At 42.6% G+C, this 15,090-nt stretch overlaps 1 protein-coding gene across 1 annotated transcript in view; it reads left to right on the top strand.

Annotated features, from left to right (window-relative positions):
- LOC148343826 (transmembrane protein 132B) overlaps positions 1 to 15,090 on the top strand; it is a 122,962-nt gene that overhangs the window by 68,543 nt on the left and 39,329 nt on the right. The window lies entirely within an intron of this gene.

Genomic DNA, 15,090 nt, shown 5'->3' with positions numbered 1-15,090 from the left:
GTGGATCCAGTAGATCTAGATAGCTGAGAAGGGTCTGATTTGTGAGGAATCTCGGATGAAGGGGTAGGATGTGAAACTATGGCGGCGGTCCAGGCTATTGTACAATCAAGTGGAATTCTGATGCAGATTTATGATGTGGCTCAAGGACGCACAACTTGGATGTGAATCTAGATTGGGAATCTGCAACGGATGGAGATAAGATGTGGATCGAGGAACTGCGTCTAGGAATTTGAACGTGAATCTAGGATGTGGATGGACAACGAATGTGAAACTCGGTGGGAAAGGTCCATGAAACTGATTAAACTCAAGTGTAGATCTAGGACTTATTTTAGATCTACCTCCTAGATCCCCATTCTCGATGTGACGTTAAGTCCGGACAATCGAAAATTGACCAGACAATAGAACAGATACAAATTCCTCATTATTCCGAGATCTTGACGACAAGGTGGGAGGTAACACGCACGCACCAACACACACACGAAGACATGCATGCACACACTCAGAGCCACATTTCTAATTATTACAAGAGCTTGACAACGAGGTGGGAGTGAAACACGCACGCACACACACGCACAACGAGAGGTGTGGGCTGGCTAATTAAAAGGATCTGATGGGTATTAATCTCTAATGAGATATTAGCACATTTTTTATGAATGAGCGTGGGAATTGATCACATGCCTCCATCCCTGCTCGGGAACAAATCCTTTGCTGCACACCGACTTGGTGATGCACATAATGGAGGCGCCTGCCGCTAATTACTGCTAGCGCATAGGCGAGGCTGCTGACATCCAAGTTTTGTCGTTGAAAAAAAATTAAAAGCCTACTTTGGTTTTGAACCCGAATTTTGCTTTTGCAACCCTAATCGTTGCTTCGAACCATATCCAAAGCCGAAATTGCCTCAGACGTGGTTTGAACGCGCTTTGTTTATTTCTGTCACCAAAATGTTGTTGCAACTGAAATTGACTCGTTCCTTCAAAGCTGACGCGCGCGGGCGTGTACATAAAGCAAACTCCCAGTGTTTGCCCCTGATGTGAATAAGTTATGATAAATCCCCCATGTAAGATTTACGAAACGTATGACAGGACGTGATGAATAAGCCATGTCGTCACACTGAGCCGGAGACGTCATGTTGGGTTGGGGAAAAAATATTTGATTTGCAATGAGAAAATTCATTATTCTAATTTGTGAAGTAGAAGTAGGACTGAAGGATTTGGGATTTTTTTTTTCCTCCAGTTTTACAATGTAATAGGCACTTTGTTTGCGGCCGCCAGTCTGATTGTATTCCAACGGTCTCCTTTGTTTCGATGAAATTGTCTCTCAAAGTGCTTGTCGGGTCTCTCTTGTCTCCAAAGGGTTCACGTTTTCCCCGTGACAAAAGTTACAAGAGTCTGTGCTTGTTGCCCTCTTATCGATTGGAATCAAACAAAGAAAAAAAAAAAAAAGCCCCAAATCGTATCGGCGCTGTTCAGGTCGTTTTAATGAGACGGGAGGGCTTCAAGGTATCGCGGGGCTACCGAGACACATTTCTTGGGGTTGATTCCCGTCTGTGTTGTTGCACTTCCAGAAGTAAAAGTGCTGAGCTTGGACACATTGCTCTTTGGGGGACGCGTCGCCTTCAATGTCTCGTCATTCTACGTGACACCCTTCACCTCGTCTCAAGTTCACATTCACTACACTTGAGCTGTCTTTATTTGGGATATGCAATGAATGAGAGATTACCTGAGGCGTCTTGAATAAATGTGGACGTGGGCGGGAATCACTTCCTGATTGACTAAATAGTTAAATATCTCCACATGAAGCGAAGTAGCCACTTGGGAAAAAAAAAATAAACATCTCTCCCCAAATATCAAAATATGAATGGCGAGGAAACGCAATTTGTTCCTCGTTTAACTGAGCCACATTTTTGTTAATATTATTACTTGCTAAAATAGGCAAGCTCAGATGTGCAGTCGTACTCAATAAATGTCTCCTTCAACTAGAAATGTGTTGTATTCAATTATGTGCACGTTTATGCAAATGAATGCATCCCACGCAAAGTCACAGGCCCCTCCCCATACACGCCGGTCCCCCTCGACGCATGCCCCCTGCTTTGATCCGCGTCGGCTAATTACAGCTCTCCGTTCGCTAGCTTAGCATCATTCTGTCGCTCAATGCAATGACCTCGGCCACCTGGGCGCACTCCATCACAAACGGCAAACGTACTCCCCTTTTTTTTTTTTTTTTTTTTTGTAGGTCACGCTTTAAATAACCCTCATGCCAGCCGGCCCCACCACGCTAATACGCCATCCCTCAACGCCTCGCTCCCGACGTCCCTCACCCTGTTAAACATCCTCGGGGATCAGGGTGTCGCAGCATGTGGCGAGTAATTAAGCGACCTGTAGTACGTGGGACCCGCCGTGTTCTCGTCGCCGTCCTCGCAGAACGAGAGAGGCGTCGCACTCTGCGAGCTAACGCAAATTCTCGTAACCCCGCCGGTGTGGGCCCAAAGTTTAAAAAAAATAAATAAATAAATGAGATTCCTCTCCTTGCTTGTCCTCCTTTTATGTTACGTAGTTATATGCACTTGTACTTCTCATAAATACCTCCATTAAATAAATGTCTGAACTCCTGGTGTGTTTGAAATTGCGTCGATATTTTCACATTTTCATCATAAAGAGCCAAATTGTCTTTCAATTAGTCACCATCCATTAAAACAAATAAATACCTTGCCCCAAATATGCAAATGTGTGCTCATAACAAATCCTCCTTTAAGTAGACATTTTGATTCAAATAGATCCTTGGAATTCCTTACAATATCCGACATGCATTGGGATGAAGTTCTTTCTCCCTGTGTGTCACATTACCGAATGAATTCCAAAAATATTACTCATGTATTTGTATGCAAAATAAACCCTCCCTCATTCAAATTGATGCCTGGCACATTTGGCAACTAAACAAATTGCAAGGTGCCTTGTACACTTCCGGCCAGGTAATTTATTTAAAATGTTCTTATATATGGTCATACAGCTCAAAAGCAGCCATGTCTCAATTAGTCACCATTTATTTGAAAAAAAAATTGAATGCCTCTCCTCAATTATCAAAATCTGTAGCGGTCGATAAAATCATGTGCAAACACTCTATCTTCCCTTGTGTGCATTGGGATTATTAAACGCCTTCCTCAAATAAATTCCCTGTTCTGTTTCCCCGCAAACCTCCTTGCTCATCCTTCTTTTGAGTTTTTTTTTTTTTTGTGTGTTCGCCGGCTTCCTCGCCAGAGCGGTCCCGCGGCTGCTGTTTAATTGATTCTTTTCATCACGTTAATCAAAAAGCCGAGCTCTGGCGTCCTTGAGTGGAGAGCGCCTCGACATGCATGAACGCCGGCAAACAAGCCAGCCGGGCTCTCCCGGGACGGCGCCTGCCTAAAAGGCTCAAAAGGGGGAGACGCTGTTAAAAAGAGCGGAAAGACAAACTTGCAGCGCTGAGCCAGAGGGCGGCTAGAGGGCAGTGGCGTGACGCTGCCTGCCGGAGGATGGCACCACAGTGAGCATTTGCCGATACAAGGCAGCATATCATGATGTTCATTGCATTTAGCAATGTGTATTTTTTTTTTTCGTCTCACGGGTTTTGTACAGAGCTGGGCAGTCCGTCCCAGAGGTGGAACAGTCCGGCTGGACGACCATTTTTAGGGCGGAGGGCAGGGCTTGACACATTTTTAAAAAAGTGTTCGATTAAAAAAGTCTAGCGGTTGATTTTAGTCCCGCCCATGTATCGGCCCTCGTGTGTGTGATGAACGTACTCGTGAAATGGGCAAACGACAAAAATTGCCTCCAAACACATCAAAAGGGCCACTCGCAGCTGTTTGCGACGGTTTCCTGCACCGACGGGAGGGGCGATGGAGGTTCGGGGGCCGGAACAAGGTCGGGGGTTGACAATTTTTATGAATGAGGCCAGAGGGTCAAGACCGGATGAGTACTGAGATAGCAGCCGGATTGCGGGGGACTGACGGTCCAAAAAGGCTCAGGTGCCCATCTCTGCGCAATCACATAGTTGAGATTTACAAACCTGACACAAAGCAGCAGATTTGGTTGACTTTGGGGCTTAAAGTTGTTTTGTCATTGCAGCCCGCCATGCACTGCCTTGACTCCAAAAGCTCTTTTTCTTGTTTCTTTCCTCTTTTGATTATTTCAGTGAGCGTTGCGTCAAAACGGTTGCCGAGCAGCATGCCATACACACTCACCGGGGGATTTGCCAGCATTTTCGGGTCTACCGTTGTCATTTTTTTTTGTCTTCCTGAGTTGAGTGGCAGCGTTTCATGCACTTTCTTGACTACAGCCGCTTATTTCCCTGCTTCCAAAAGGCCGGCCCGTGTCGCTGTCACTTGCTGTTGGCCGGTGTCACTAAAATGTGACGTTGGAGGCTGTCGACAACACCTGTGCTCATATCTGATTCTTCTCCCGTATCCTCATCGCTTCTCCCTCCCCTCCCAGGATGTCATCCCGTCTTCCCTCCCTATATTTCCATTTCATTTCTTGCTGTTTATACGCTGTCTCTCTCATTATCTATTTCCATCTTCGCTTGGCTCTCCTAACAAGCCGCTTCCTGTGTGTCTGCCTGGCGCATCTGTTGATTACCTAATTACCTCCCCAACGAGCACACACGCAACAACACGCTCGCGGAACAACGTTACATATCTACTGTTTGCAATCAGTAGATGCGTCTGACGTGCCATCGTTTTAAAATCTATTTGACGCCCCAAAAAAAGTGAAAATAAGATTTAGTTTTCATGAGATTTGTCAAAGTCTTGCGGACAGAGACGTCACTTTGGCCGTTGTAGCCTAACCTCCGGAACCTGAATATTTAAATTAATCATAACATTTGTGTATTTCACCACCATTATTTTGCATCACGTCATCATCAACTTTATTTAATTTTTTTGCCATCGCCCATACTTCTGTGCAAAAACAAATACCTTCAAAAAGCTGAAGAAAAAGTGTCTAGTCATAAAGTTTATACTTTATTTAGTTTGTTCTTCCTTGCACTGAAAAAATAAATAAAAAAAAACTCATTGATGGCTTTTAGCATCTTTTCTTTGAGCAGCTTTAAGGTGTCATAAAATTGATCTGGGAGCTGCTTGTAAAAATTGCCCACAAGCATCCAGTTGCGGATTCCATGTGACGTTAGCTGACGACGCGTAAAATCCAGCTTTTAAAAAAGCCAAACAACAACAACAACAACAAAATAATAAACTCCTGTCTAGGTTGGAGGTAAGAGGCTCGTCGGCGACGGTGGTGGGGGCGCTCACGTGGGTCGACCATTAAACGCGCTGACTGATGTGTCCCATTTTAGCCTTTTGGACTGCTATTGACTTTTGTAAAGTGGGCGCGGCGCGAACTGCCGGTGATTAACGGCGTGATTATGTGTGCCAGGATGCCCATTAGCCTACACACATATACACACGCGCACACACGCGCAGGTGGCACTTTGCATGTGTGTGTGCTGACAGCCCAAATGCTCCCGAGACTAATTATCAGTCAGGTGTGTCATCTTGCGTTTATTTGGGCCGCTAGGGCGCTAACAAGCGTTTCCGCTGCCCTTTTTTTTTCTGTCTTTTGCCATCTGTCTGCCGTCTTTCCTGTGTGGCGATGGCGTCGGCTGAGAAAGTGGAAGCGAGCTGAGTGTCTGGCTGAGGGTGGCGAAGTAGCAACGAGGCGGCGCTGCGCATTCCGATGAGGAGGCAACAGAGGCGGCGTTTTGTTTGCGGCAAGCAAACAAAAGAGGCCGAGGGCGGCGTGACGAACATGAATAAGCAACAAGTCCCGCGTCGAGCACGTTTGCCGTCAACAGTTGATGGAGTCGCCACGCGTGGCCTGCCTTGTTGCTAGGCGACCACGTCATCTGCCAATCTCGCTTGTGGTCTTCCTCTCATACGTTGGAAGTTTTTGTCTGGTGTATTTTGCATCCTGTACGATTGCTCTTGTTTGTCATTCTTTATCGTCATTTTCTTTAGAAATTTGTGTTGGTTTCCAAAAGTTTTTCGCGTTATCAGTTTTAAATCGGTCATTGTCATGATCGACACCGGTTATCCTGTACAGGGTCGCGGGAGGGTGCTGGAGCCTATCCCAGCTGACTACGGGCGAAAGGCGCACTTCACCCTGAACTGGTCGCCAGCCAGTCACAGGGCAGACATTGACAGCGTCAATGAGTGGGAACTGAACCCACGTTGCCCGCACACAACTCGGGCGAGTGTACCACTACACCAGAGGTATTCAATTAAAAGTCACAGAGGTCCACGACGAAAATTTCTTCCAATTAAAAGGTCCGAACCAAAGTCCAACTTCCCGAAATGTCTAGCCTATGTTCACATTTTTATAAAGTTTCCATATTTAGTCATTTTCAACAGAGCGCACTGACATACGAAATATTTAGCAATGTTCACATTTAACACCTTTGCCAGTCAAACAAATATAAGGCGTTTATTTCACATTCAAGAAAATGTGGCTCCAGGAATTTAAGGGTGCCACTTCCAGAAAAAAACAGTAAAATATCTCCTGCAGAAATATATTAAGTGCTAAGCATTGCGTTAACATCTTTTACCTTCATTTTTTTAAATCAAAGAGTTATCATCCTAAAAAAACGGAAAGCCTAATTATCCAAGTAAACCAGGTCAACATGTTCAGTACACAATCAATAAAAATGGCTGTCCTCGTGAAAAACTAATTCAAAATGAGCTTTGACACCACTTTTTCTTTTGAATATTTTTTTAACTTCTCTTAATGAGAAAAATGAGTTTGTGACTGCCCTGCCAGTGACTTAAATCTGGGTTGGAACGGAGTCAGGGCCATTGGGATTTGGTAGATTATTTCACACATCTGGGTTTTGTGTTTTCCTTTAAATAATGTTTGTGCAACCACATTTAAGCACTCCTTCACAACTTCCCCATCACTTGAACGTTTTTTTTATGTTTCCCCAAAATCCATGATACTTTTACTGAATATTCGTTTGCATGCCGCTGGGATGTAAAGGAAAATGTAAAAATCTGTTGTACTGCACTCGAAGTTCAATGTTTTTGCCTGCGCTCACCTCAAACGTCAGCGGTTAACTGTGCACAAAAGGGCGGTGCTTTGTTTCGTAGTGGCGCTTCGCAATGTTGCGACGGTTTCGGAGCATATGATGCACACTGGTTTTGAATTGGCTGCAGCCAGAACGAAACTAAATTTCTCCGTCCATTCATCTAAAACAAGACGCATCGACCTCGCTAACTTTTTAGCATGGCATACTATCAGCAGCACTCTTTTCCGGTCTGCTGCGCAATTGGCTGTGGATCGTAAACAAAAGATCTGATTGGCTCAAATCAGTGACGCCTTTTCCGTATTTACTAGAATTGCAGCGCCAACGTTTGCGAATGCGCCCTGAAAAAAATTCATCATAGATTGGCCATGGGTCCGGTCCGGTCCGAACCATCCGGATCCGGACCGCGGTCCGCCATTTGGTGATGCCTGCACTACACCATCAGTGACCAGTTTTAAGTCTTCATTGAATTTTTTATTTTTTTTTACTTTGTGTTTTAATCTTTTTTTTTTATCTGTTTTTGTGTGTCTTGCAATATTTTGTAAATGATTTTATTGAATTTTATTTGTCTGTATTTTTTATGTAATAGCGGATTGTATTTTTCTCCAACTTTCTTTTCTTTTTTTACCTACATTTTTTTGTCATTATTTTTTCAATTTTTTCAAACTTATTATTAGCATCAGTATTTTTCCATCTTATTTTTTAATGGAATCTAGTTTTTATTTTTATTTTACCGTTTTCTCATATTTACTTTTTGTTTTTGTGTTTTCATCTGTTTTTGTTTGTATTCTAATATTTTATTTAATGTCTGTATTTTGATTCTAATAGTTTTAGTATTTTGATTTTTTTTCCAAATTTTTTTAATTTGTATACCTCCAATTTTTCTTCTATTTTGCACGACTATTATTACAATTTTTTCCCCTAATATTTTTTGCAATATAGATTTAGTTGAAATATTTGTTTTTATTTTTCAACCACTGCGCTTCTAATGTGTTTGCGACTCTAGTCTAGATGTGAAATTTTGGGGCCGTTTCCTTCCACCATTTGCAGTGTGAAAGGTGTTCTTCCACAGTCAAGGCATCCAGGCATGCTTTTACGACCCTCGCGTTGTGCACCCGATACACGAAGCATGTCCCTGCTACCACTTGTTTCTTTGAGGCACGTATCTGTCAAACATCATACGCTCGATTCATTTTGTTCGCATGGAAAGAGCAGCCAGATGTGCGACACAAGTATCTTAACAACGAGGTCATTTATCGTTAACCCTCCGGCGTCGACATTGCTTCCGTGTCACATCACAACGAGTGTGTGCGTGTGTTGGGGGGCGGGGCAGGCATGCGACCCACGAGTTGTGCTGGTGCACAGATGTGTACGCGTAAATCAGCGTGAACAATTTTGCAAAGACGAAGTGCTGTGGTACACGAGATGTCTGGCCAAGATCTGACCTCATGGAGTTGACTTGTTCCAGTTTGATTGCAAGGCATCAAGCTTCGCTGCCATTCTCCGCCCACAGAAATTGATGGAAAATCATATTCCTCACAATTAAGCATCGGCCATCTGTCGAGTGCACTTGGTTCAAATCTGGTAGAAATTGCACAAACTCTACAGGAGGCATTCACCTGGAAATGGCCAAATTGATTTTAAAATGGCTATTCAAACTAAAATTGCAGACCGCCTGGGTTTTTTCAGGCATGACCTCGAGTCTTTGTTTGTGTCTACTTGTAAAAGATAAGCTGACCAAGTTTCTTGTTGCTCAGTAAATAGGGCTGAATTTTCAAAAAACAGATGGCGTACTTCCTGTGACGATCTGAAAGACAGACCTTCAAATTCTTACATTACAAAAGTAAAATGTATTTTGTGCTTGGGATTTTCCCAAAACAATGTTTGTTTTTGTCAGACCACTGGTGTCCCCAAAATGGTCTCTTTCAACCCAAATGGTCGATTCCCAAGCGTCATTTCCATTTCCACTGGACCCTTTTTGCCGATCAGTCCCCCGCCCTCTGGCCACGACGTCTATACCGTTCCGACCTCGACACTCCGGCCTTATTTATAAAAAATTGTCGGCCCCCGACCCAACGTCTGGAAAAAAACCCTGAACTGGTTTTCAACCAAAATGGCTGATTTCTTCTGTCTTTTCAGACATGGGATTCTACTCATGATAGACATGCCAACCTAATTTCACGTTACAAATGAATTCGCAATTCAGACTAAATTGGCAGACTCCCTATGGCATATAGCTGACGTCTTCTGGACTAACTTTTTTTGTCAGTTTAATCGTAATAGGCGTGTCTACCAAATTGCATGTTTCTAAGTGACACTGGCTTCAGGGGTTGAATTCCAACACCAAATCCAGAGCCGGTTTTTGAGGTCTGAAGTAATGGCTAAAGTGAACCTAAAAACCAAACTTCTATCTTAAATGTTGTTTAAAAAAACAGATGATTTTCACTCTGGGCACCACGCAGAGGGGTAAATTGAAGACGATGTGTGACCCCCCCCCCCGTGGATGACATTGTCTGTGAAGGTCCATTAAAATGTATGACCGAGGCTAGCTGGCCGCTAGCCAGCGTGGGGCCAAAAAGCGAGACCCCGAGGCTCAACGTTGCTTACGCTCTGATTAGCAAATTAGCATGTCCCGTCAAATGGCCGGGGACATTAGCATGGGAGCTAACGGAAAAAGGCCATCGAACGGGGCCACTTGGCGACATTTTGTGCCGCCTCATCGTTAATCAATGCGATGGTAAGCGCTGCTAAGTGGCTGATAATGTGCTTTTAGGGAGGCGCGCACCCCGAGGTCGGACAGGAAGTGAATGCGGCCGGGTCATTGAGACAACACCGAAGGTGACCTTCGAGTTTGACGTGATTCTAGCACTCGACTTTCACTTTTTTGTCTTTTGAACTTTGTTGTTGGCGCACGCATGCCCCCCCCCCAGTGTTTGGCCGAAACGTTTGTGGTGTTTCAGTTTAATTATCATCTTTCCGTTAATAAACATGTATGGCTACATTTTGACTCTCATGATGTTGTGTGTAGGAGAGAGGGTCTTTCACCGGGAAGTGAATGGCATACAATCCGATTGTTTTCACAAAATCAAAAGCTAATTTGCCCTGAAACGTTGATGTTGTTGCCAAATGAATCACTGTTGACTTTTGTTCTGGTGTTGTTTGAACTGAGGTTACTTACACCCCCCCAGGTGCGTAAATGAAGCTCTGATGTGGCGTTTTTGTTGATTTCCGTCTTTACGTGACTCAAAATAAAAGCTTTATTTGCTATAAACAGCATGGTTGCTGAAGTTTTTGAAGTTTGTGTGGGAAGGAAGCAGTGCACCAACTCCGTTTGAAAGCTGAAGGGGGTGTGTGGTTTGAAAGTTTACTGTTATTACAATATAACTGAGAAAGAGAGAGACAGTATGCCACCCCAATCAGGGTGGTAAAAGGGGCTGTGGCCTAGAGCTTTTTTTTTTTTTTTTTCTCCCCATTCTTTGCCCAGAACTGATTCGAAATGATTTTGGTTTGATGTATCTAGAGGGTGCGTGTGGCGGACAACGGGTGCACTAGTTCTGTCTAGGAGGTGCATAGTTTCTTTAATGATTGCTTTTCCACAAAAACAAAAGGTTTCCCAGCTAATTTTGTAACGATAACATTTTCAAAATTGGAGGCAGGAATGGAGGTGGGGGGGTGCGCCAACTATTGTTGTGATGATAAAACTTCATTGTTTTTGGCTATAAAAAGAGAAGAAAATCGGTGGTTGGGTTCCATTTGTGACATTTTACCACCAAATAACTGAGAAATGACAACAGTTATTTATTTATTTTTTTAAGGTTGTATATGGGAGAAGAGAAGAGAGCGCCATTCTATTGGGAGTACGTTGCTTAAAACGTGATTATTTTTGTGTATATTATTTTTTTGGCGATGTATGAGGAGGGGGTGCGGCAACTCTGTCGGGATGTTGAAGTGACTGAGCAGTTTTGGATATTTCATTAAATTTTTTTTCAAAGGATGTGTTCACTGTTAGGGGTGCGCCAAACTGTGGGGCAGCAGGTGCAACCTTCTGCAATTTATGCAACTCTTCCCGCCTTTCCTGCTCATTTTCTCTTGCCGTCATCCTCATTTTGGCATCCCGTCGACACTCATTTTTCATCAACGACTAATAGCCTGTGAGTGTTTGCGCGTGTGCGCATCTTTTTGATTTCATTCCAAGCGAATACTAGTATGCATTTATATATTTTTACCCAGTGAGTCAGATAAGTCGGACGTCACACAAGGTGGTTTTCTTGGTAATGTGTTCTAGAAAAAAAGTATAAAATGGAGGGAGTCTAATCTTTGCGAGTCGTCATAATTAAATCCAAAGTGATTACGGGCCAATGTTCTCTTGCGTTGGTAATTGTTGATGGCATTATTTCCTCTTTCTGGGAAGGCAGACGAGCGAGGATGTACAAACAATATGTAAGCAATGGCCTGGACCAACCTGGCGTCACATCAAAATAATTTCTACCCTTTTAATAAATACAATAAATATTTTCCAACACCATTCTATTTATTTCCATTAATGGTGACACAATTTTGGCTGCCACAATAAAATGAAACTGATCATCAGGGATATTTACGTACACCTGCATATCCAATCAAGCACTTTCTCAACTCATAGTCAGCCTTTGAATACAAAAGGTGGAGCAACACACAGCGATACTCACAGGAATATATTCTTTATCTTCTGTGTAGACAGACTAATATTACTGCAGCTTATGGAGTCCATTGTGAAGTTCGTCTTTGTGTGCGTCTGTGTCTGTGGTGGCCGAGGCACACCCATCAGAAGGAGCAGCAAAAACTAGACTTTTGTTGAAATTGTCATCTAGTGTTTTTATGAAGAACATTATTGCGATTATAACGTTGTAAACCTTCAGACAACTGCTTTTTTACACACAGAACAGCAACACATACAAACAGCGCATATAATGATAGTCACTCAAAACTAAACAATTCAAATTTTACACAATCAATTTCATATTGATTGTTATTTCATTTTTAATTCAGTTAATTGGATATATTTAATGAAATTATTAGTTACATTGCACGGGAGAGGGCATTCTCCAATCTTGTTGTACACTGACGACAATAAAGGGCATTCTGATTCTGATCTGATTCTGATTCTGTAACCAGTAAAAACTCATTTGAAACGCAAGCAATTGTTTGATTGCACATGTTTCCCACCACCTTGATCCTCACATCGTTTCTCATCGTGGAGTTCCCGCTTTCATCTGGAATGCCGCTTTGACACAAACGACCCGACCACGTATCACAATTCCAGTCTTGTTGTAGAAAACATCCCGCCGGGCCGTTTTAAAAGCCCGTTTACGGTCTCGGCTGGCCGTCGTAAAAAGATGTACAGTAAAGTTTTATAGACATGCGGTGAGCTCGCATTCATTAGCCGCTGGGATTCTTTGCATTGAAAGAAGACGCGGAAAAGAATGGATTGTTGTCGAAGGGCGACGCCTACCTTTTAAGACCTCACCCAGGGAAGCGCACACGAGTACTGTTGACAAATGGCGTGGCACTACGGCGACCGGTGACCCTGAGCTGGAGAACTCTCCCAGCGAACGTAACATTTATGATGACCTCAACGGAGGAATCAGCCCGCGGAAGCAAAGTGATAAAACACAGAAAGTTTGTCAAGGCAGATAACGCAAATTGATGAAAGTCACGCTGCCGCTTCAAGCATCAAAGACCGTGTCGAATCTTTGACAACCTTTTACGTCGCGCTTTTCTGTAAACATCAACGACGATGTGGTCTTGAACAAATCGAACAGACGTGTTCCAGTAGACAACAATTTCCGATGACAGTAATGCGTTTTTCAGACGGGTAACTTGATCAAAATGACGTGTGCATCACTGCCGTTATTTTCCGTTGTAAAAACCTGTTTCATAATATTGAGTTGAGATCAGAATTGGATAGAGTAGCCAAAAACTGTACTCAAGTGAAAGTACTTTTACTTCTGTATAATATGACTCAAGTAGAAGTGAAAAGTAGTCTTCCAAATAATATAGTATAAATAGTAAAAGTAAAAAAGTACTTGCTGAAAAAAAGTACTGAGTCATTGTAGCAATGGCTCATTTACTTTTGCCCATCTTTAAACGACCATTCAATGAGACAAAAATACAAATTAAAAATCTTCAGGGAAAATTAAAGTCCATCCAATCAATAGACTAAATTTAATTTAATGAAAATATTGCTTAAAATAATATTCAGGTAAATTCAAGTACTTTAATAAATAATGAAAAAATATTGACAAAATTTCAAGACCCTCTTTTTTTTTAATTTAAACTTTTTATTGATTTTTTTAAATATTATAACCTAGTAGACAAAATAAACTTTATTATAATACAATTGGATGTCATATACCCTCATAGCCTTCTCCCCTCCTCAACCCACCCTCCCCCGAGCCCAAACAACAGACATTGCAGCGAAGTAGTCACCGCACACAAACATCAACACATCCAAGAACACGCACGCACACACGGGAAGGGAAAAAAAAATAATAATAATATATTTTTTAAATCAATCTACAAATGTAAGAGTGAAAAGTTGTCCCAAAAAAACAATACACTACACAATAGAATAAAATCCAACTTTATTTCTATAGCGCATTTCACAGGAGCTGGAGCTGTAACAAAGCGCTTTCCATATGGTGTCATATCAATTAGTAGGAAATTAGAACACAAATTAAAACATATTTACAGTAGATACCAGAAGAAGAGCAGAACAGTGACAGTCTCATGTTGAGTCAAAAGCTAAAGAATAAAAATGTGTCTTCAAACGAGTGGACAGAGAGGGGGCTTGCGTGGGAGCTCATTCGAGTGAGAAGGGCCGGCAACAGAAAAGGCTGCGCTTAGTCCTCGGTACCTCCAGCAACATGTGGTCCCCAAACACAACAATAGAACCTCAAATGCACCTTAATGGACATTTACGGAACCGTACTTGTGAAGACTGTTGATGCCAGCTGCTGTAACTTAAGTCATAAAAAAAAAATAATAATCGGACACCAGTAGTTGTTGCTACAGTGCAGCTGTTTGACACATTGGTGAATCATCATGTGCGTTAGAAAAAAGGAAATGTTTTTCGTCACAATTTTGTCAAGCGTTTGATGAAGTGTTATGTTTAAAATGTCCTCTTAACAGCGAGTATTCAAGATTCAACGTTTCTCCGACTGATCCAAGTCCCGCTCACTCAACACTAGAGAACAAAATGGCCGCCCCCTCAGGTGGATCAAAACAAGTGCATTTGTCTTTTTTTTCCTCATCAACACAATATTTATTAAGTGTTTCGACTTGTGGGGGCACATCGAACATATTTTTGCAAACTAAAATGTGTTTTCTTATTTTCAAGACAATTGATGCTTATTTTATTTTTTTAACATAAAAAAATTATATGGAAATTTTCACAGATTGCTAATGAGCTGATCATTTGAATCAGGTGTGTTGGAGGAGGGAAATATCTAAAACACATCAAATAGTGGAATTCAAGAACTTGATGTAGACTGCCCTATAATACTAAATACATTTTTTTTTTTGTCTTTGTACTTTTTTGCTGCTATGATCGCTTGCATCACTAAGCTAAAGTTCAGCTCTCAAACCAGACTTGAATTCTACCTTCACCTTCCCTTTTTTTTGCTATTTATTTTTTTTTTTTGCTTCCTTCTGGTCTGAATCCTCTTGCCAGGCGCCCTGGATAGCCATGATTGACGGGGTCACTGGCGCTTCACACTGCGACTGCTCCGCTTACCATCTGACACGAACAGTTCTTGAGGGGTTTTTTGGGCGAGCTCGGGGCGTGTTCCCCATCTTGCCATCTTTCGGCCCAGGCTCCCTTAGCCACGCATTAGCATGAAGGTACCAAACTCCGCCTCCTTCCTTGCTGACAAGTATCGAGGGAGCGAGGCAGGCAGCACTGGGCCATGTGGGAGTTTGATTTGATTTATTTATCTTTTTAAAGGGCTGGCCGGGCGGCTGACAGGCGGGACTTGATACCTGGCCTGATTCAGTCACTCCGGT

The sequence above is a fragment of the Idiotropiscis lumnitzeri genome, chromosome 1, assembly GCF_059441095.1.
Source record: "Idiotropiscis lumnitzeri isolate Australia: NSW breed Sydney's pygmy pipehorse chromosome 1, RoL_Ilum_1.0, whole genome shotgun sequence".
Taxonomy (NCBI): Eukaryota; Metazoa; Chordata; class Actinopteri; order Syngnathiformes; family Syngnathidae; genus Idiotropiscis; species Idiotropiscis lumnitzeri.
Note: the sequence above shows the minus strand (reverse complement) of the source record. Positions and strands in the feature narration are given on the sequence as shown.